General features: G+C 39.4%; 1 pseudogene; it reads left to right on the forward strand.

Moving 5' to 3' along the window:
- The first annotated feature begins 1,671 nt into the window (after positions 1–1,671).
- Positions 1,672–8,397, forward strand: LOC124091842 (transcription factor JunD-like; annotated as a pseudogene).
- The last annotated feature ends 14,954 nt before the right edge of the window (positions 8,398–23,351 follow it).

A 23,351-nucleotide genomic window follows, 5' to 3' on the forward strand; every position in this document is an offset into this window, starting at 1 on the left:
GGTTTTGGCAAGATTTCCACCCCTTGCCCAGTTTTGCAGTATTCTGCTGTATATTTTGAATTCTTTATAGAAGCCTTTAGCATTTTTGTGGAACAATGAAATAAGTTTCCCAAAGTATGGCACTATTTTTGAAAGGTTTGGAGATATTGAATGACATGATGAGAAAAGCACCTGGCATAGTGTGGTTGTGTGATTCTGAGAGGACACAAATTTCTTTGTGAGATCACAAATGGTGTTCTTACCTAGAATGTCCTTTCCTTTGCTCTTTAGCATACTTCAATTTATCCTTTAATACCTAGTTGAATGTGAAGAATTTGTACTCCCAGCCAATACCTATACCCAGCCTACTGGACCCCTTCTCTTTGTTGTTTTGCAGCAACAAAGCAACAGCAGGAAGGCTTTCAGTGTGCTCATATAGCAATGGGGTTCAGTGAGAACTATAAATGGGTTTTGGCCACTGAAATCACCTGGCAAAACCCAGCTCCTGGTTTTATTAAACTTTGCTATCAGGGCTGGGGATGTGGCTCAAGCGGTAGCGCGCTCGCCTGGCATGCGTGCGGCCCGGGTTCAATCCTCAGCACCACATACAAACAAAGATGTTGTGTCCGCCAAGAACTAAAAAATAAATATTAAAAAATTCTCTCTCTCTCTCTCTCTCTCTCTCTCTCTCTCTCTCTCTCTCCCTCTCCCACTCTCTCTTTAAAAAAAAAAAAACTTTGCTATCAGATTCCTTGACCTCCCCAGTGTCATTTTTTTTAAAATAAATCACCTAGTTCAGTTTCTGCAGCTTGAAGCCCAAGTCCCCAACTGCTTCCCTGTCTCTACAGCATTGGGTCAGGTTGTCAGAATAAACCATAGTTATACAGAAGTCATTATAAAGAGGCTTTCTCTTCTGAGACTGAACCTTGAGAAAGATGGCCATGACCAGATACCTATGCTTTCTCATTCTGAGATGCCCCAGGCTGGCTGGAGAAGAGATCACAGATGACTCTTGTTTGCCAAATAGCTGTGCCCATCCTGTGCTGAAAGGGGGAGAGAAGGTGCTGAAGGCCACAGAGCTTAAAAAAAAGCAGAAGGCCATGTCTTTGAAAACATGCTTTTTAAATCTGGCTGGGCTATTTCACAAATAGGACAGGGACATTGCTAGTTGCTGTACAGTGCCTCTTCTGCATCCATAATACAAAGACAGTGCTGAAAACATGCTCACATTTATGCAAAAAAGTATTATCATCAGTTGGAATTCTGTAAATGGAGATACTCTGTGGTTAGCAGAGTGGTTCAAGGTGAACCATTGAAGATGTGGGGTTCAAATGTGACCAGAGCCCAAAGGTAATTGTCCCTTAGACTCAGTGGTGTCACAACCATGGATATCTCAGCAAGATCTCTTTCATTCATTTCAGATGGAGTTTTCAAGGAGCAGTGGAGAGGCCAGGTGACAGTGAGGCTGGTGTAGGAGTGAACTTGATGGAAAACCATGGCTAATGAAGAAGAGCAGAGCCATTTTGTATGCTAGTGGATGGTGGTGGAATTGGGCCAAGCCAGACTGCAAAGGTTCCAGGGCTAGAGGGAAAAACCTGCAATCCCAGAGTGTTAAATATGTCATCGGAGGATGAGTCATGTGGACAGAATGCAGAGGATCAAATTGGTGGAGTGGGCGTGGCTCTCAGAACAATGCAGGTAAGAGGCCAGATGCTGGGTGGCGCCTATGAAAAAAGTGGAGAGGACCTTGTGGGCAGAGCTGGTGAGGCAGAGTCAGGCTGAGTGAATGGAGCCCAACTCCTAAGAACAGTGGGCGGGGAGAAGACAGGGGAAGCACGTGGGAGGCAGCACCCCACCCAGGACCCCTTAGGTGAGCACAGCCTAGGAACCAGGAGGCACAGTAATGCAGGAGCAGAGGGCATGGTGGGTGCATCCACAGGAGGCAAATGGAGTCAGGAGAGGCATCCATCCGGTAATTCTGTCAGGATTCACTGTGGACCCAGAGGGGAAGCAGGGTCTTTGGCCTCTGAGATAGTAATGTGACCTCAATGTCTGCTCCATTGGGGGCCTCAGTTTCCCCTCTTACCCACTGAGGCAATGGAGGGAGGCTGAAGATGCCATGGCACAGCCTTTCTTTCTTCCTCCCACTCATTGGATGCTGTGCACTTTCTATATTTTCAGGTTGGTTGGGTCCCATGGGGTTTCTTGAAGGGGTCCTTGGGATATCGCCTGAGACACTTTGTTTTTGGGGAACAATAATTTTTTTTTTCCTGTGTGTTCACAGAGACTTCTCTTGGTGCCTGCTGTTTACATATTGAGACCCTGAAGTCCAGAGAGGGTAAGCCTGTGATGCAGCCATCACTTGCTGGAGTCTGATCTGGATCACACAGTCCCCTTCACTTACTCACTCACAGGCAGGGGTTTCATAGCACCTGGGCAATAAAAAAAGCATTGATGAGGGAAGAGGCCTTGGCTCTTTCCAGGTGCTACTTTGGGACACTCCCTAAGTCTGTAAAGTGGGACACAAAGTGACATCTGACTCTCAGGCTGGTGTAAGGCCAAGTTCCAGCTTCATGATTCTCTAAAAGGCAATTTGCAATGGATGGGGCAGGGGATCTATTTTGACAGTATTATCATTTAGTATTTTTTTAAAACATTCATTTTTTAGTTGTAGGTAGACACAATACATTTATTTTATTTTTATGTTATGGTGAGGCTTGAACCCAATGCCTCATGCATAATAGAAGAACACTCTACCTCTAGGCAAAACCATAGCCTTCATTAATTTTATATATGGAAACATAACTCCTTGCATAAAAAAAAAACAACTATAGTACCAGGCTCTGTCCTAGGCAGAGAGGACACAGACATGAACAAAACAGCAAGGAATCTCTGCTCTTATTTTCGTGGGGGCTACCATTCCCCTGGACTGACCCAAGAATTCAGGCACTAAAGAGACATGAAGTACTGACCCCCTTTAGGCATCTGATCTAATGTTACCATCCATGGCAATGTTTTACCTTCTCAATTATTCTAAAACACACCCTTCTCCATATCATTTAGCTGCCCCAATCCTTTCCTAGCTGTGAGATAAAGGTCTCCTTAAAGATCCCTTCCTTGCTTGCTTCTCCAGTTGCATCTCCTCACCCCTCTTTTAGGTTTCAAGAATTCCTGTCTCATCCCTACTTGTACTTACTGCTCTGCTTAATGTGGGTACTTTCCCATTGTTAGAAGTGCTAAGTCCTAATTAGACACTAGATGGTATCAGAACTGTACTTTTGACATTTTTTCTATCTTCCACCAGAGTATCTGCCTACTTATTGGCTGGCTTGGTTAAGAAATACTTTAGAAAACTCTTCAGTACTTGCTTTACAAGCAGCTTTTTATTTTTTATGTACAAATCTTCATTAATTGTATGTATGAAATTAATCATCCAGCTATGAAAGGGAGTATTACACTAACTACCCAGTGTATATGTGTGTGTATGTGTGTGTGAGAATATATATATATACACACACATATATTTTTTTCAAAATTTATTCAGAAGTGGGATAAGGATTTCAATTCAATCATGGCCTCTTTCTACACCTGTTGTGCCTGGAATGTTTCAGGAGTCCTTACTAATATTGCAGGTATTTCTTTCTATTTTCTATGCTGTGATTATTAAAAGCCATTAAATAGAATAAATATATCTCAGAGATGCCAAGTGTTATCTCACTTGTAGTTGTTCATTGGGCATCTGTAGGCCTAAGTGAATATTCAGAGCTTTTTGGCAAAAGCATTCCTGTATGGAGCAGAAAAACCACATGAGGCAGGAAAAAAGTGTGTTAGTCTTGAAGAAGGCTTTTGTGTTGATGTTTGTGATTTCTCCTTGATATCCACATAAGGTGAGAGGAGAGGACTAGGAAGAAAATGAATATTTGGAAGGCAGGGGAATGTGAAAAATACTGCAATGAGACTGAGCATGACTCAGGTTTGGGTGAAGTTATATAAGTACAGGGAGCATTTCTCTGAGCTGGGAACACACCTATATTTAGCCACGGAGAAGGAAATAATATGAAGAAGACAGAGTGTGGGCATTCAGTTAAGGAGATAGAAAACCAGGAAAATGTAATGACATGAATTTCTGGAAGAGGTGATTTTAAAAAGAAAGGCAGAACCTCTTGTTCTAAAAAACACTAAAAAGTGAGCCACAGGGTGACAAAGGAGGGACTTTGAGTTTTGGTGCCATAGGGGTTTCTGATAATCTCAGTGGAACCTCTGTCCTCAGGTGGTGGGAATTGAAGCCAAATTGAAGATTTATGGAAAAAATAAGGTCAGCATAGTGAAGGCAATAGCTGGAGGTCATTTTTCTGGTTGTTTACAACGAGATAAAGGGAGACTCAACCAGGTGTTTACATTTATGTTCTCAGAGATGTGGGGAGAGTTCATTCCTGCAAATGTTTGTTTGTGACTGCAGAAATCTTTTTTCTATTACCATGTTTATCACCTACACCTTAGAGTTGATTTTTTAGAAGTAATATGGAAGCCCAATAGTAATTTCTGGAGAGTACAAAGTGTGCTGGGGCAGGGCAATCAATGAAAGTAGAAGATAGATAATTAGATATGATCACTGTGTACCATGCATTTGGAAATATTATGCTCAACTCCATTAACATGTGCAGTAAATATTTGTTAATTAAAAACAAATTAAAACTAATTATTCTATTTGATCACTGAAAGGTAGGCACTCAACACTGAGGGAGAGAGTATCCTTATGGTTTGTTTCCTGCTTGTGAAAATGGTCATTGTTAGTCACCTATAAAGATAACGGATTAAATAATTTTGGAAGAAATCGTACGGTTTTGAAGTGCCTTGTTGTCACAGCATGATGAGGTTATCTGATGGTCACTGAAATATTTGAAGTGCTACAGTCCATCCACTGTCAAGGTAGTTTGTGCCAAGTTCATCCTTTGGGACTGTAATATTTTCCTTATTCTTTCACTATTTGTTGCAATCAAGTCACTGAATCTGCCCACCCATAAAATGACAAAGATACTAAGCTCCACATGCAGGATGGGATGCTATTCTCCTGTATTGTTTTGAACTCTTGTATATGAAAGATTTTTTTCCCATCATTTTTATCAATGTAGTCAATATTTCTCAGTAAATATACATTTATTTGTTGCTTTCACTTATAATTTAATATTAAAGTTTTTTTTTATTTTATTGCTCATATTTTCCAGCTTTCACTCTTTCAGGATTTTTACTTTAGTTCTTATGTCATTTATCAGGAATTCACATGTGGGAAACCTTGAGAGACTCTCCTCCTACTCTTCATTCTCTTCCTCCTTCATATGTTAAGGCTCATTTTTTTTTAATTTATCTTTCATGATGCTAGAATCACCACTTTCTCCAGGGAAATATACACCTTTTTACTGGTATTTTTAGGGCAACTTGTGTAATTTGTCAGGACCAATGCAAAATGAAAACTTAGACTCCCTGTCTAAAAGCAGGTGACCTCTACCATTGACATCATGCCACAGAAATCTATTTCTTTCTTCTGTGATCTCTTCACATGTCATTGTACAATTTGTCTTTTAATTGTCCTTCTTACTACAGAATTTTAAATTATTAGCAAGACTTCTAACATTCATCTTTTTGTATGCCATATCAATTCTAAATGCAAACTTATGAGAAAGTCACATTGGAGAGCTTACACATCCATGTTGTGTTCATTAATACCAAAGCAGTGAATATGTTACACAGAACCAGTGCAATTGCATTTATTACACCTTGATAACTGTGAACAATTTCTCCAGCTGGTTTGTTAATGAGTTTGAAAGAGCTGGGAGAAAAGTGACTGTGGATTACCCTGCTTTCCCTATCCCTTCACATCCTCAGCTGGAAAGTTGGGTTAACACAGTGAAATACCTTGAGTGACAAAGCTGTCTTCTTTCTATATTTGAATCTAATTCTGGTTCGACATTAATGTGTGTCCTACCTGGGTTTCATCATGCTCCCTTTTTTTTATACTTGTGGATAGGACATGGTCACTTTGTACCCAACTCTCTCTTAGCTCCCATATTTCTTTGGCCCACTGGAATTTGTGATAATGGGAATGAAAACTCAATGTTTATGAGGTGTCCAAAAGCACTATACCTGCAGGTTACATTTATGTGCTGTGTTTATACCTGTGGTCCATTGCCTTCTTGGAATTTACTTTTGAAAAATAAGTAGTAAGATAAAATCAATAAAAATTATGATAGCAACAGCGAATATTCAATCAAGAACAGGTCCACTTTGAGCAGGAATCCTGACTGTGTAGGAAGAGCATCATGGGGCTAGTCCTCCTTTCCCTGCCTTCTGGCTTCGACACTCTCTTCATCATCTTTCCCTCCCTCAGTCCCTTGTATCCTCCCTTCCTCCCTTGCACAATAGTAAGAACACTAAGTAGGATATATGTACTCTGAAAACATGTAAGTGAGCATTATACTATTGTAAAGTGTAACTACAGAATTATGCTGCAAATATCTAGAAGTTGTTTATCTTATGCAATTAAAATTTTATATCCATCGAAGAGCAGCACCACATTTTACCCTAACCACATTTCTTTGCAAACAGCATGCTACTCTCTGTTTATATTTATATATTGCAACTAGAGATTGAACCCACAGCACTTAATTACTGAGTCACTTCCCCAGAGTTTTATTTATTTATTTATTTATTTATTTTAATTTAGAGTCTGGGTCTCACTCAGTTGCTTAGGGCCTGGCTAACGTGATGAGGCTGGTTTTTAACTTGTGTTCCTCCCACGTCAGCTTCTCAAATCACTGATATTCAAGGTATGTCCCACTGTACCCAGCTCACTTAATGGTTTTTCATAGGGATATTTTGTGTTTCAGATTTTATACTCTTCTCAGGTGATGTGTCAGTCATTTCTCTCATTCCAACAGTTGAATCTCTTCGCTGTTACTAAATTTATTAGTCAAGAAAGTTTTCAGGTGAAATTTTTTGGATTTTCTAAATATAGAAGCATGTCATTAGCAAATAGTGATAGTTTGATTTCCTGTTTTTCTATTCATTATCTTTAATTCTTTCTTCTAATTGTTTTGGATAGAGCTTCAAGGATGATGTTGAATAAAATGGCAAAAAAAGGCATCTTTTTGCTTTATTTCAATTTTAGAGGGAATGCTTTAATTTTTTCTCCCTTAATAATAATGTTTCTGAGGAGCCCCCACAGAAGGGCCAGGCACAGAGCCCACTGGCAGGGTGGGCCCAGGACTGACTGGGCAGGGAAGACCCCAGGATAAAGGCCCTGGCCACCCTCCTCCAGCGGAGCCAGCCTTCGGTGCAGCAGAGGGTGGAAACACTTTTCTATGGTGATGAGGCACTGAGAAGCCTGGGCAATAGCGTCAGTGGCAGTGGCAGCAACTTTGTGTCCCTGGCCCACTTGTCCCTGAGGCGCCAACATGGGCGGCAGGCAGCGTGGTGAAGAATGATGCCCTGAAGCTGAGCCTGAGGGAACAGGTGCCAGCAGAGCCAACTCTGGCCCCCCTATCTGCAAACTGCACACACAACAGGTGCCCCCTGACAGCCTGCTCTCCAGCCCTACCTGAGGCTGCTCAAGCTCCCCTCTCCTGAGCTCCAGTGCCTCATCATCCAGACCAATGGGCTGGTTACCACTACACCGAGGAGCACACAGTTCCTCTACCCCAAGGTGTTGGCCAACGAGAAGCAGGAGTTCACCGAGGACTTTTTCACGGCCCTGGAGGATTTGGAAAAGCAGCACCAGCTTGGCGAGTGTGCAGCCCCACTGCTGCTGCTGCTGCTGCAGCCTCTGCAAGAGGACCCTCTGTCAGGCATCGAGCGCCACACCCTCACCCCCCAGCTGACATCGGTCTTCAGGAACCTGAGCAGCTACAGGGGTGGGGCCGGGGGTGCTGCAAATGTCCCCTTCACCTCCAATCCCGTTCCCTTCTCCCCGTCACTGCCGCCCCCCACCCGCCCCCCGCGCACTGGGGCTGCCATGCCTAGCTGTGCTCAAGGATGAGCCACAGAAGGTGCCCGACTTGCCAAGCTTCAGCGAGAGCCTGCGGATATCGCTCATCGACATGGACACATAGTAACACATCCAGGCTGAGCGCAATCGGCTGCTCAACCGCTTTGCAGCCTCCAAGTGCCCCAAGGGCAAACTGGAGCATCTCTCCCTGGAGGAGAAAGTGAAGAGGTCAAGAGCCAGAACACGACCTGGCGTCCACCAGGAGCCTGCTGACTGAGCAGGTGGCGCAGCTCAAGCAGAACGTCCTCAGCCATGTCAACAGTGGCTGCCAGCTGCTGCCCCAGCACCAGGTGCCCTTGTACAGAGCCCAAGCACTGGGTGCATGCGCGGCCCCCCTCCTTGAGGGGCGGGCTCACAAGGGGAGGGAGATGGCGTGAGCGCCCTGGACTTGGGAGGGTGCAACCCTGGCGACCACCTCCCCGAGGGTGCCCAGGACTCGGAGAGGGCCCGGTCCCCAGGGATCCCCATGGGTGCCCTGGGCTTGACAAGCTGGACCCCCTGCTCCTTTAGGGGGTGGAGTCCATGACCTCCACCCCCCCCCCCGCCTCTTTTCCCTGCGCTGCTGCCAGGTGTTGCACAAACCCGCAGGTTGCCCCTTCCTACACACCACTGCGGAAGGGGTCTCTATGGGGCACAGCCTCCAGGCTGCCTTTTCTTTTTCTGTTTTGCTTTTGGGAAAGAGAAGAACAGAGTGTTAGATTCTGCCCCATTTATGTTTCTATTCGTGAACAAATGGTTGTGTGTCCCTGTGTGTTTCCTTGTGTTTTTTTTTTAAAGAAATGGGAAAAAGAAAAGAATATTAAGCCTTTTCCTTGCTCTCACTACCCACTTTTGTCCTTCCAACACCCCTCCTCCCTGCCCTTTTTGTTCTTTGTTTTTCTTTTGCTAGGAGTCCACATTCCTGTTTGTAAACCTTTGTTCCCTGTTTTCTGTTTTCAGTAAAGTCTCCTTACTCCAAAGAGAAGAAGAAGGAAGAGGAGGAGGAGGAGGAAGAGGAGGAGGAGGAGGAGGAGGAGGAGGAGGAGGAGAATATTGTCCATGTGTTTACCATAGATAGCTTTTATAGTATTAAGACATATTTCTATTATACATAGTTTTCTAGTGTTTTGACTATGTATTTAGTCAAATGTTTTTTTCTGCATTTATTGAGATAATTTTTTTATTCTTGTCTTTACATCTATTTAATCAAAAAATATGTTTATTGATTTCTATGTATTGAACCAACCCTGCATCTCTGGGACAAAGCCCACTGATCATGTTGTACTATCTTTTTAATATGATTTTGTATGCTGTTTGCCATAATTTTATTGAGAATTATGACATCTCTGTTCATCAGGAATACTGGTCTGAAATGTTCTTTCCTTGATGTGTCTTTGTCTGGTTTTTGCATCAGGTTGATATCAGTTTCATAGAATGAGGTTAGAAGGTCTTTTCTATTTTCTATTTCATAAAATAATTTTAGAAGAATTGGTGTTCATTCTTTTTTCAACTTCTTGTAGAACTGGGCTGAGAATTCCTCTGATCCTGGGTTTTTCTTAGTTGTTAGGCTTGTGATAATCCCTGGCTTGTGAGAATTAATGTAATATACTCAAGACTTTATACTTTAGAGGAGAAATGCCTACTCTAACATTAGCCTGCTTTAGCAAATGTTAGTCCTCAAATAACAATATTGTTGAACATTTTTTGTTTTCCCCAGAAGAAGACTGACATCTCCAAGACTCATTTCTTTAAACATGTATGTGAAAATGTGTATGTGTGTGTGTGTGTGTGTGTATCTAATGTTTTGTGATCACTTGGTAAAACTGCATTAAATAACACAGCCATCACATCAATTTGGGTACTTTACTCAAGCTTTTTAGCCCACATCTTAAATTTTTGATCCATACAACAGTTTTAGCTATAATTTCTATCAGAGTCTCTACATGGAAATATGAAATAATGAGATAAAATATTTTAACACTCTAACTCTCCAATATTATAAAATTTATTTCTAATTGAATTTAATGTTATTCATACTTCACATAATTCTCCTGAAATAAATATAAAAACTTCGAAATAAACAAAACACAAGTATATCAGTCAAGGGAAGTGACAAAGACTGCATGAGAGCAGGATGAAGATTATAAAATACTTCTGAATTAAAATCTAAGTTCCATGAAGAGTTGAATCAATATTTTTCATGTTTGTGTATTGAGATAATTACTACACTAAGACATTTAGGTGTTTGTAGAGTAGGAGGATATAAGATATTATTGCAGTGTTAAGAAATAGGGAAATAAGAGGAGCTCTATCATGAACATCATGTTGAATTTTGCTGAAAACCCAAATGTGAAGCCTAGAGATGTTTTGTAGAAAGCAACAAAGTTAAGCAAATAGATCATCAGTTTTCTTGTTTCTGAGTACAGACTAGAAGGTAATAGTTTACACACATATTTGTAACAAATTCAATAAAATGCTTCATTTCAAGGGAAACCAATAAACCAGGCTGTGGTTGAAGGAACTATCAAGTTCAACTTGTTCAACTGTCTTTAACACATCTATAACCGAGAAGAAAAAATGACTATTTTCCATGAATAAACTCAGTAATAACAAAAAGTTTTCTCAGATAAATGGCTACACTTTGAATAATGTTGCAATATTCATTAACTCTGGTTCTGCTTACAGAATAGTCTCACAGTTCCTGAAAGACTCATGGGTACAAAGAAATATATACCAAGGGCTTATAGTCTTCTTCTTCAAAAAAAATTCATTTTTTTCCAAGATCTGACCATCCTGACATCAATGTGTGGATTCAGATATTTGGGGCAAAGCTGTACTCTGATGATCCGGTTACCTTTTTCTTTTAAAATTACAAAAATTTCTGTAGAAAATGTTTACTTTACCCAAACACCCAAAGTCTGTTGTCATTCTTTGAAAGAATTTAAATTGTCTTTGAAGAGCATTTTTTTTCTTGAAAGTTTTCAATGAACAAAATCATCCTTTGATATTTGGGTGAAAAATCAGTGAAAATTCCTTTGAAAGTTTGAATACTTCTCAGAAAAAGATAAAATACCTTTCTCTAAATTATTATAAACTGCTCTTATTACAGAAAAGTCAGTAACGTAATAGAAAATAATTTGGTATTTATTGATGTTGTCTTTTTTTTTTTTTGGTTGTTTGGTTTTGGTTGTGTTCCTCGCAAAACAATGTAAGACCTCTCATTAGACCCTGGACATGTATGGCTTGTTGTATAAGAAAATAAATTAAACAAACAATCAAACAACAAAAAAAAACTAATGTTTTATGTGAGTGTGTATACTTTTAAAATATATTTTTCAGGTTTTTCAACTAAAACCAATTCAGAGTAATGACACCTAATATAAATGGATATGCCTCCCATAGAGCTTTATTTTCCAAAAGACTAGTTTGTGAGAAGTAAATATGAAGAGTGAACTGAGACATCTTCTCTTAGAAAGAAATCGACGAATGAATGGAGAGTGAGAGATAAGAAGGAAATAACCAATAAAATGAGGAAGGAAGAAAATAGAGAAGAGAGAAAGGAAAAAAGACATTTGACTTTTAATTTTTTTTTCATTTGGGAATGGAGACAGGTTAAACAACTTCTTGCTGAGGGAGCCAGTTTTCCTTCCAATTACTCCCTTTCCATTATAGTCCATCTTCTCATTCTCTCACACTCATCATGTTGAATATATAGCAGATATACATTGTGATTATGAACTAATCTGTGCTTGAAGATAATTTCTTCAGCCACTGTACAGTCCAGCTTAGCCATGGGCAGGTAGTTTAAGAACTGTGAAAAAAAAGAACTGTGGTTGCCAATCATGCAGGATTTTCTTTTTCCCATTCTAGGAACCAAAATGAGAACCTCTTTTCTGTTAACCTTAGCTGAGAATGTAAGCGAAGGTCCTGACTGGCCCTGATTATGTCCAACTCTACTAAATATTGTTGTGAGCGTAATGGAACTTGATCTGGACAGAAATGACTCAAAGTCCCTGTTATCTGTTTGGGGTAGGTTAGTGTTAGTAACTACCAAAGCTCAGAAATGCAAGATCTACCTGAAAAGGGTTAATTTATTAAAAAATGAAGAAAGAATATGGAGCTCTCAGTATTACCAAATGCCTACTATTTATCAGATCAATTGGACTGTGTTTCTCAGTAATATCACCCACAATTTATCTGGCCTTTAATGTGTATCAGCACACCTCTTTACTTGGACTATCTTTATTTATTTCAACCAGAGATTTGTTGAGTAAGAAAAAGATAGTACTCTCATTTTATAGGTAGCATATTGGAATTGAGGTAGACTTAAAAAATCTCAGATAATTTTCACATGAATATGAGTGTAGTAAAATAAGTTTAGAACATCTTTTCCTTAGTATTCAAAGAATTACTACCTATGTAGCAGAGTGATAAATAACCATTTTTTATTGATGTAAAAGCATCTTTTGAATGTAAGGTACTAGTTTATTCACTAAGGACTTATGTTCACTGTTCTCTAAAAAGATAATGAAAATTGTAAAAATAGAAAAAAAAGAAAGAAAAATAAGGTTGTTGGAAATTCTTTCTGGCAAATATAAATGATGCCTACATTATTTTTATGTTTGATAGTAAATTTCATTTTTTTTAAGTTTTGAATGACCCTCCAGTGTATGGATGTATCACAGTGTTTACATTAATAACAGGTAAATAGCTACTAAAGTCTCTCTTAGCTGCTTCCTGTTTTTGGCAATCATGAATGAAGAAGCTGTGGACATTTGTATGTGGGTTTTGTGTGGACTTAGTTTTTAATTCCATTGAAATAACACTGAGAAATACAATTAGTGAACCATATTAAGTGCATATTGTAATTTTAAGAAGCTACCAAACTGTCTTCCACAGTGGCTGTCCAATTTTGTGATCCCAACAGCAGTGTACGAGAGTTCTTCTTGTTCCACATCTTTGCCAGCTCTTGATATTGTGAGGTTTGAAATTTTGTAAATTTTTATAGGTGTGTTTAATTTGTAATTTATTAATGACATATAATATTCAGTAATTTTTTCTATGCTTTCCAAATATATAGTTTGTTTTCTGAGGAATATATTTATTTCTTTCATTCAAATGTAAAACCATTGTATTAGGGTAATACCAAAATACAATAAAATATACATATATAATTCATATTTTGTCATGTTTGGACATACCTATTTACCAATATAACAGTGACCACAATCAAGTTTTTTACATTGAGAGTTTATGCATATGTTTCTTGGTGCCCTGTTGTAATTTCTACCTCTTGTTTTAATTTCTCCTCCTCCTACAGTGGGGGGGTTGGCAAACCAAAACAAAACAAACAACAAAAAAACATGGACTTGTATTGTGATACATGATACAGTAAATTGTAAATCACACAAATTAATTGTGAGAGCCTTAGTCTGCATAGATGGTGACCTTGGGACAATCAGTCATCCCTCAAACTTAGTGTACTCATCTGTAAGATTAGAAGTCTTCCAATCAGGACTCAAGATAATGGAAAGATAAGGACAAAGTAAATAATGAATATCTGACACAGAGAAAGCTATTGAATTCTGTTATCCAGTGTTACCATCCAAGCTTTAGTCTGGTGATGCAGAGTACATGTGGGTGACTACAACTCCATAGTTTCTTTCTTTTTATTATATTTTATTTGTTATTTTTAAATATTAATAATGATAGGAAATATTTTGGAATATTATGCATACAGTGAGTATAACTCATTGTAGTCAGAATTCTATATTTGTGATTCTACATAATACAGTTACTCTGGTCATCTGTTCAAATACAAAGATAAGAAAGTTATGTCCAAATACATAGTTCATTTCTGTAACCTCTGGCTATAATTGTATAGACTTCAGTGTTTTCACAATTTTTTTTCTTATTGGTGTTATTGAGGTTTAATTCTCATAAGAGTGCCCATCAAAAAATTAATTAAGTATTGACATTTACAATTTTGTGGTAAAATTACCACAATTACCTTGTTTTAAACATTTTAATAACTGATTTAATTAATTTAATCTGTTAATCAACCACTTAAATGCCTTCCAAGTCCCTGGCAACAAACTCTCTCCTTCCTAACTCTATGATTTTCTAATTTTGGATATTTAATATAAATGTAATTATCTCTCACCCATACAATCAATAACTGATTCCTACATGGATGGATTAAGAAAGAATCTGCTAATGTGCCCCTTTGGATGACATCCTAGGAAGAGACCTTTGTGGTAACCACATGGAGCTATGCACTTGAAGGAACTAACAGTCCATTTTGGGTTCAATGTGCCTTGGTCTCTGGCCAATCTAGATGGACATGTGCTTGGTCAAGTAGCAAATAGGGTGTCATATTGCATAGGTGATAATCTGTTATGTGGACACAGAAATATGGGTATGAATGCTCATTGGAAGTGGAGTCCCAGAGACAGCCCAGCCTCTGGAAGCATAGGCTGTACCTATACCTGCAGGTGAGTACTGTACAGTAAGCTGGCAAGGATGGAGAAAGAAAACCTGTTACCTAGGGGCTTCCATGCCTCCTTATCCTGAAGAGCAAAGTATGAATGGGATTTGGCAGAAAACCCTTATATGTATGGTCAATATTATGATGTGCTAAGGTATCACCTAGCATGCATGGGCATGTAAGAACAGAAAAGAATGGAGTCAGAATCCCTACATCAATTCATATACACATACACACACACACACATACACACACACACACAAACACACACATACCCTCAAAATATATCACAGAACTCAACGCAAAACTAAAACTACAAACTTTTAGGAAAAAACAGGAATACATCATTTTGGCCTTATATTTAGTAGCGGTTGCTAATATAAGGCACCAGTAAAGCAATAATGGAAGTAATAAGTAAATTGAACTTTACTGAAAATAAAAGCTTCTAAGCATCAAAGAATGCACTAAGAAATTGAATTGACAACTCAGAGAATGGAAGAAAATATTTGTAAGTCATAGATTATAACTCAGAAATGACTGTTCCCAAATATAGAAAGAACTGTTACAACTAAACACAAAGAAAATCCAATAAAATGTATCCAAAGACTTGGATGTGCACTTCTCTAAAGATCATTATGTTTGCAAAACAGTAATCATTTTATCATTTATCATTAAGGAATTGCAAATCAAAGTCATAACAAGAGACCACTTTATGGCTAGAAGGCTACAATCAAAGACATGGACAATAGCATATGTTCTCAGGACACACTGTGACCTGGGGGAAAAAATGTAAAGAATGTGCCTACTTTCTAGTACAGTCTGGTAACTCCTTCCATGTTAGTCACAGACTTACTAAATGACCCAGCAATCCTACTCTAAGTGTACACCCAAGAGAAACAAAGGTATATGAGTATTCACAGCAGCGTTATTCAAATAGCCAAAAAGTACAAGTGACTCAGTCAACTAACAATACAGATTAATAAATATGGCATTTCCATCTAATGGAATGTTGTTCTGCAATAGAAAGAAATGGAATACTGATGACATGCTATTATATGAATAAACCTTGAAAATATTAGGCCAACTCAAAGAAGCCAGTCATAAAAAAGACAGGGTCTCACTTAAGGCTCTGATTTTATCCTTGATGAAGGAAGAGCCACTAGGTACTTTGTCCCAAGTGCAGACAGCCACACACCTCTCCAGGCACAGTTAGAGAAAGGTTTACTGAAAAGTTCTAAGGTGAAGCCAGGTTTCTCAGCATGCTTTGCATGGTTCCTCCCCCAAGTTCCCTGATGTCACAATTCCTTTCAACACCTATTCTTCTAGTAGATCCTCCAGACAGAAGGCAGCATCTTCCAGGATATTTCTTGTCATGCCATGTCATTGCCCTGCCCAAACTTCTCCATTCCTGCCTTTCTCTGGACCTCACCAGAGAGCCACTTTCAAGGTTGCTCAGGGCAGAGCTCAATGCTCTAAGGCAGCAGGCCCTACAGCCTCTAGGAGGTGCTCTTCTTAGAGTCATGGGCTAATGGAAGAGAGGGGACTCAGGAAAAAGTGCATCATGTAATTTATATCACAGAATTTTCCTATGGGTACGTAAAGTATATACATATTTTGAATAGAGGTTTACATGTCCCAAATGAAGGTGTCATTTCTTATTTTCAGAAATCTGTCACTTAAAAAAACTCTAATAGAAGGCCACATTTGTCATATTTATGACTTTCATTCAGTTGTATGTTGAAAACAAAAGTTGTATGTTTTCCTCTGACCCAATATTAATATTGCTAATGGCATAATGACTTATTCAACCAAAATTTCAGGCAAGGATTTATGAACAGCCTGCCATCACCAACCAAACCCTCCCAAATGAATCCTCAAATGAACACCTCACCAGGCTGGATATCCCAGCATGTGGCACCATCTAATATACGTATTGAAGTTGAGTCACCTGCCATCCTCACTGAGAACTCACCTCTCTGTTCTTTTAGACTCACTGCTCCTTCACTGGAACCCCTCAGTTGTTTGTTTTCCATTTTAAACACTGTATTGTGGTTAAAATAGACATGACATAAAATTTTACATGTTAACCATTTTTAAAAAATATTTTTTAGTTGTAGATGCACATAATAACTTTATTTTTCTATATGTAGTGCTGAGGATTGAACCCAGGACCTTGCATGTTCTAGGTGAGTGCTCTATCACTGAGTCACAACCTCAGCCCTCAAATTTTTTTAAACATAATTCTTTTACTCAATATAAATACTCTCAGGTCCATAGCATATTTGAGAAATATTGCTATCCCTGAATATATGAATTTAATTCATTTCAGCAAAATTCTACCATATACATTTCCTCTATTTTAGAAGAGTAGATGGTGGCCAAGTGCTAGGAAATACTTCTTCAGACCTTTTGTAAAACTGCTATAGAATCAAGGAATCCCTGTAATGAATAGAGTATTTGAAAATAATTCAGGCCTAATTGTTATTGGTTATCTATTTTTGGCTTGCATTTATTTTATAATGTAGATATCCTCATTATATTTTTAGATTATTATTAGTGGTTATTAGAACATAATCATGGGCTGGGGTTGTGGCTCAGTGGCAGAGCTCCTGCCTTGCATGTGTGAGGCACTGGGTTTGATTCTGTATCCTACATATAAATAAATGAGTAAAGCAAAGGTCAATCAACAACTTTAAAAAGTCATAAATAAAACGCTTAATCATATACCTATTAGTTTCATTCACTTGTACTATATTTGTCCACATTAGTCATGTAAAAAAAAAGACTATTTCTTTAATTATGACAGCGTGAATATCAGGAGGAGGATTCCTCTTTAGTTGTGGAAATTTTGATTTTTACAATAACAGCCCAATTATTTAGGTAAAGTACATGTAAACATGTACTGTATATATCACTTTTTTTTTGATTTAATACTTCCTTATTTTTCTATAAATTGCCAAATTTTAATATTGTTTTATTTTATTTTACTGTCATTTTTTAGAGCTGTAAACAATGTTGGAACCTGATTCACTAAATGCTGTCATATTTAAAAGGGCCCTTCAGGTTTTTATTCTGAAGCTATAATTTTTTATAGGACTGTATCATGGTATTTAGGCATTTCAGTACTGTTTTCAACATGAAATTATATTATTTTTGGTTTCTTGATGTAAAACATGAACTATACTAGCAACTATTCTCCTACAGTAGTTAGGGCAGAAGTAGTTCTTGATTAATATCAGTGGGGAATAGTCAGCCCATTTTATAGAAACTTTGGATGTAGACTGCCATCCACTTATTTAGAGCGAGTAATGTTTTATGCTGGAAAGTAAAAATTATTTATAGGATTGATTTAACAACCAATGTTACTTTTGAGAGAAAACAGATTAGATTTATTGAACTTGTAGTTTCTTTTTCAAGGCCCAACTTTTTCCTCATTTAAATTAATTGTGGGCTCAAGTATCATTGAAAGTCTTCACTGGCCATCAATTGTGATAAAGCTACTGTTTATATTTAAGAAGAAAGTTATATTACTGTATTTATTTTAGACTTAAATATATAATCTTCACAAAAAAACTGAAGAACATATTTGTACTTGAAAAAAAGCTTTAACCACTAATTCTTAATTAGGGTATTTTTAATAAATGTTCTTTCTTGGTCTCTATCAGGGAAGCATTGTTCAAAGTGTCACCTCTGGACTGGTGCAGATTTGGAAATTATTACTTATTTGAAATGATATAGAAATTGAACATAAGAACTTCAAACATGTTATAGTAGTTTAGCAGAGTCATTTTATGCTTATTGAATCTAACAATAACAAAATTTTGAGTTATGTCTTTCTTTCTTTATTTCAGTGTCCTAATAATTTATTTGCATTTTACAAAACTCTCCCTGGGAACAAAACAAAGACTAGAACACTCCCCATATCAGCATCATGTGTATGAAATAAAGAAGATGTAAGAAAAAACAGGGACAGAGTGAACTTAAATTATGGTTTTCAACTCCTATAAGTTTTCTGAGAATTGTAATTTTTTTTCTGTATTCAAAATCTCCTATTTCCATGACATGTTTAATTGTGTTTCCTGGCTTACTCTTAATATGCTCTAGTTATAACTTTTTTTAATGGCAAAAGTAGCAGATTTTTATTATCATTATCAATGCCAAACAAGACTTTAAATCAATTAAAATCTTTCATTAAGCATAAAATTACTTTCACATTTGCTACAATCACAGTAAATAGATTTCTTTGTATAAAGGGACAGTCTTTGGAATTTAAAATATCCCCAACTGAAAGATTACATATTTAAAACTCTGTCTGTTGCTCATATAATAGTGGATTACTCAAATTAAATGTTATACTCTCTTAAATAAGATAAAATGGAAATAATTCACTCATAAGATTTATAAACCATCTTTATTTATAAAATACTATCCTAAGAATTATAATCTCATCAAGCTTCAATTGGAGCAAAATTATAATCACTTAAATAAAAGCACTTACGTAAACTAAAAATGAGAACTATATTACTTTTGAAGGCAGATAAAAAATTATTGTCAAGTTTCCTGTTGTACTTCTGAATGTTCAGTAGCAGAATCTTTTGAAGGTGGAATCCACCCTGAAGGGAACTCACTTCTACTTTCAGAATGCAGGGGAGAGAGGAAATCCAGCTCTGGGGGGAGATAATGAAGAAAACATCATGGTCCCATTGAGAATGGAGGGGGTGGTGGCCTTGGTTGGAAAATATTCTTGAGATGCTCCATACATGTTTTCTGGAGGAGGTGGAAGAAAAAAAGGTCCTCTTCTCATGAACTTACTCCTTGGATCCATTGGAAACAACGGATGTTTGATATGAGGGAAAGGTAAGAAAGCAAAGCCAGAGTCAGTTGCTTGGATTTCAGCAGGGAGAGATGAATCAGTTTCATTGGAATCACCAAGATCAACTTGGTATCCTTTCTACTGGCTTTCATTTCTGAAGATGAGGCCCATCCAATTAATCCAAGGGCAGCATATTGGAACTTCTGACTTCTGCTTATCAAGATGGTCTACTACCATAATTAGAATAACATCCATCTTGCCTTTGTAGAGGAAGATGTGGCTGGTGGCAGGATCATTATCCTATGGGCCTGTTCCCATGGAGGTGCCAGGGGCCCAGCACCAGAAGGTGCTCTCTGAAGATCACTTCACAAATCACAGCTTGATTCTCTTTTTGAACTGCTGATAAGATGGTCCAGAGGATTCTCTGGGCCCCTTGTCCTCTTTCTCCTCCCAATGGCACCAAAGGTGAGAGTATGAGTGGACCCTTCTTTTCCGAATGAGAAGGTCTTATTTCACATGAAGTTTGACTCAATGGTGAGGAACTATTTGGGGAATTCTGCTGGCAAAGACTGAATATGAAACATCAAGCACAGAAGGATATTTTTCCACAAGTTTAAATTTGAAATCCATTTCAGTTTATTTTTGTCTATTGAGAGCATTTTGTTTCCTTAAATCATTGAGGTATCTTTCAGCATTCTGAGCTGCCAACACATTATCATGTGCTTTTTTTTTTCATAGTAAATAAAGTGTGCCTGATAAGAACAAATGGTTCTCTCTAATTCTTCAAGATCTTTGGCTTGCTTTCTATAGGTCTCCAGTGGTTTAATTATATGGCTGATCTTTTCCTCCACTTTGGAATGTTTCTCCTCTTGCTCTACCTGGTAATTTTCTTCTCTTATTAATTTCCTTTGGAGTTTCATTACATTTTCTTGATATAGTTCCATCATGACTTTAAGTTTATGCTAAAGATTCTGATTTTTGACTTTCAAATTCTGTATTTTCTGCTTGCAAAGTGTGCTGTATGTATACACATGGATGTATAACCAATGTGATCCTGCAATCTGTACACGTGGGAAAATGACAATTTATACCCTATTTGAATCAAATGTATGATATGTCAAGATCATTGTAATGTCTTGAACAACTAATAAAAAATAAATAAAAATTTTAAAAAAGAGAATATAAAAAAAAGATGCTTGTTCTGTCTTAAGATTGTTAATGTTCTATAAGGTCTTCCTTTGTTTTACCTACTTCAGATAATAAAGTAAAAATTTTATTTCTTTCTCTAAGCTTTTAAAAGAGGCCTTTAACTTAGCAACATAAACCAGTTTTTAAAGCTCCTTTTGGCTGATCTTCTAAGTGAGCACCAATTTCTGATTCACTTTCCATTTCCAATTCCAAGTTACCACCATCTGTTAGCACTTCTCCAAGCACAGGAACCCAATCTTTCATCTGCAGCAAGTGTTCATTCAGAGACTTAATGTGATTTTCTTTATTTTTTAAAACTTGTTCTGCATGTACTTTAGAGTGTTCATATGCCATTTATTAAGGCAATTCAGTTTTCCTTTTCATACTTCAACTTCTTATAAAAGCTATTTTTGACTTTCCTGAAGTTGGGGATTTTTATTCAAAGAATTTTTTATTGCTACCATAACTCCTTCTTTATTTATTTGACATATTCTCAAGGTTGTTTTACTTTCAGGTATTTGTGATTTGAGGAATTTTGATTTATCTACTAGAAACTTAATTTTTTTATATATCCCACTATCAATTCATCCTGTTGAGAATGTTTAGTTTTCTCTTCTTGTAGCTCTTTTTCTAGAAAGAATATTTCATCCTCAGGTTTAGATACAGATCTATCCAGGTTTTTATATATTGCCACCAAATTTTCTGCTTTTATTGACTCTTTCTCCAAAATGGCATCCTTTAAAGATGACTTTAAGCCATATCCACAATATATAAAGAGCTCTTACAATTCAATAATAAAAGATAACATAATAAAAAAAGGCCAAGGATACAAACAGATATTTCTACAAAGATATACAAATAGCCAATAAAACACAAAAAATGCAGTCTCACTGGCCCTTGGCAAATGCAAATCAAGTGAGAGGCCACCACACACCCACCGGGACATCTACAGTGGACAGTAACAGATGTCAAGTGGCATATGGAAAAACCAAGACCCTCAGACATTCCTGGTAGGAGTATGGCAATAAAGCCATCTTACTGGCAGTTCCTTGGAAGGTCAGAGGTGCTGTGTGACACAGCAGCTCTACCTCTCCACACAGATCCAAAAGAAAGAAACTGCAGTCCCTGCACATCTGCGGCAGCATCACTCCTACAGCCAAACCTCCCAATGGGCTGGGGCTGATGAGTGCACAGATCCATGAGCTGGTGAAGGCCCCATGCAGTGGGCGCTCCTCAGCCACGGGGGATTCAAGGGCCTGGAGGACAAGGGTGAATCCTGTCAGTCACACCCCACACAGCCACAGATGGCTAATGGACAGAAAGCAGCCTCCCACTGCCTGAGGTCAGGGTGATGGATGGGACGCAGCAGCAGAGGGGCTGTGGATGGCTGACAGGGATGGGGGTTGCAGTGTTCTAAAACCGACTGTGGTGGCAGCCTTGCGATTTTGTGGACACACTAAGCACTGCTTGAGTTTTCCAGGGTGTAGGAGCTGCATCTCACAGAGGGCTGTTCAAAGCCCCACCTGGGACTAGGCCACAGGCTCCCACTGGGACCAGGCCACACCACTGCCTATGGCCTGGCGCCTATGGCCTGGAGCTAGCCTGGCACGGGAGGCACTGGGCTCCCTCCTTAGCCCCACACAGAAGAAAACGAGGAGGCCAAGTCCGCCATCCAGACTCACCACCTAAGACTTTTAAAAAAGACTGGATGCTGCAGAGGCCCACGCCTGTCATCTCAGCAGCTTGGGAGGCTGAGGCAGGAGGATCGTACCTGGAGGCCAGCCTCACCAAAAGAAAGGTGCTAAATAAGCAGCTCAGTGAGTCTCTGTCTCTAAATGCATTGGGTGGGGGGTGGGCCTTGAAGCCAGGTGCTGCTGGGGTGGACACTTGCTGGCTCTGGCCTGGGCAGGTCCCTGAGTCAGGACAGCCCCACGGGCTCTCAGCAAGTCAAGACTTCCCACTGCCCCTGAGGTCCCACGTGCAAAGCCAGGAGAAAAAGCCCTCAGCCAACACTATACCTTCTTCCCCTGTCCCTCATGAGTTCCGGGGTCAGACATGGGTCTGCGGGACAGGGAGCGGGAAGGTCCCCTTGGGAGCAGCCTGTGGGCAGCAGGTCAGAAGTCGCCAACAGTGTGCTCATGTCCCAGATACTCTTCAGCCCCCGCCCCAACCCCATCTTGCCCAGAGCCCTGGGTCCTGGCCCAGTCCAGCCTTGGTCACAGCCCAGCCTGCCTCTGGGCTGCACGCTCCCTGGACACCAGGTCACAGCCCCTGCTCCTGGGCTTGGGGGGCAGGGCCATGTCCCTCAGTGCTACTCAACCACGTCCCCGGGACTAGGCACCAGAGTCCTGTTCTGGAGACCACGGGGCTCCATCCCCACAGGCAGGTTCTCGGGCCAGAAAGCTCCTTCCCGTGGAGCTTTCTCTGGGGCTCAGGGTGGACAGAGCAGCACCCTCTGAAGACACCTGCTGGCCAGGCCAGGGACCCTGGGAGGGGGCTGTGAGCAGGGCTCCCCAGCAGGGGGTGCCATGTATCCATGTGGAGCCCTCGGCCAGCCAGGCAGGACCCAGATAGGGGACCCAGTGAGGGGACCCATTGATAGGGACCCAGTGAGGAGATCCAGTATGGGGAACCAGCGAGGGGACTCCTACAGTATCAGGTGGTGGCTGAAGGGCCCCTGGCCCCCAATGCTACTCAGGGTGCCCTGAGCTCCCCCAGCAGCTGGCCAGACTGACACCAGCTGCCCCCAAGCTGCAGGAGGTACTTTCGCCCTGATCTTGTTCAGTCACGTCAGGGGACTTGGGGGGACCACACAATGCTGCCCATGAACCTGGGTCATTCGCTCAGATCCCAAGGGCAAGGGA

Source organism: Marmota monax, unplaced genomic scaffold (assembly GCF_021218885.2).
Source record: "Marmota monax isolate L192 unplaced genomic scaffold, Marmota_monax_Labrador192_F-V1.1 WCK01_AAM20220418_F8-fsc01564, whole genome shotgun sequence".
In the NCBI taxonomy this organism is placed as follows: Eukaryota; Metazoa; Chordata; class Mammalia; order Rodentia; family Sciuridae; genus Marmota; species Marmota monax.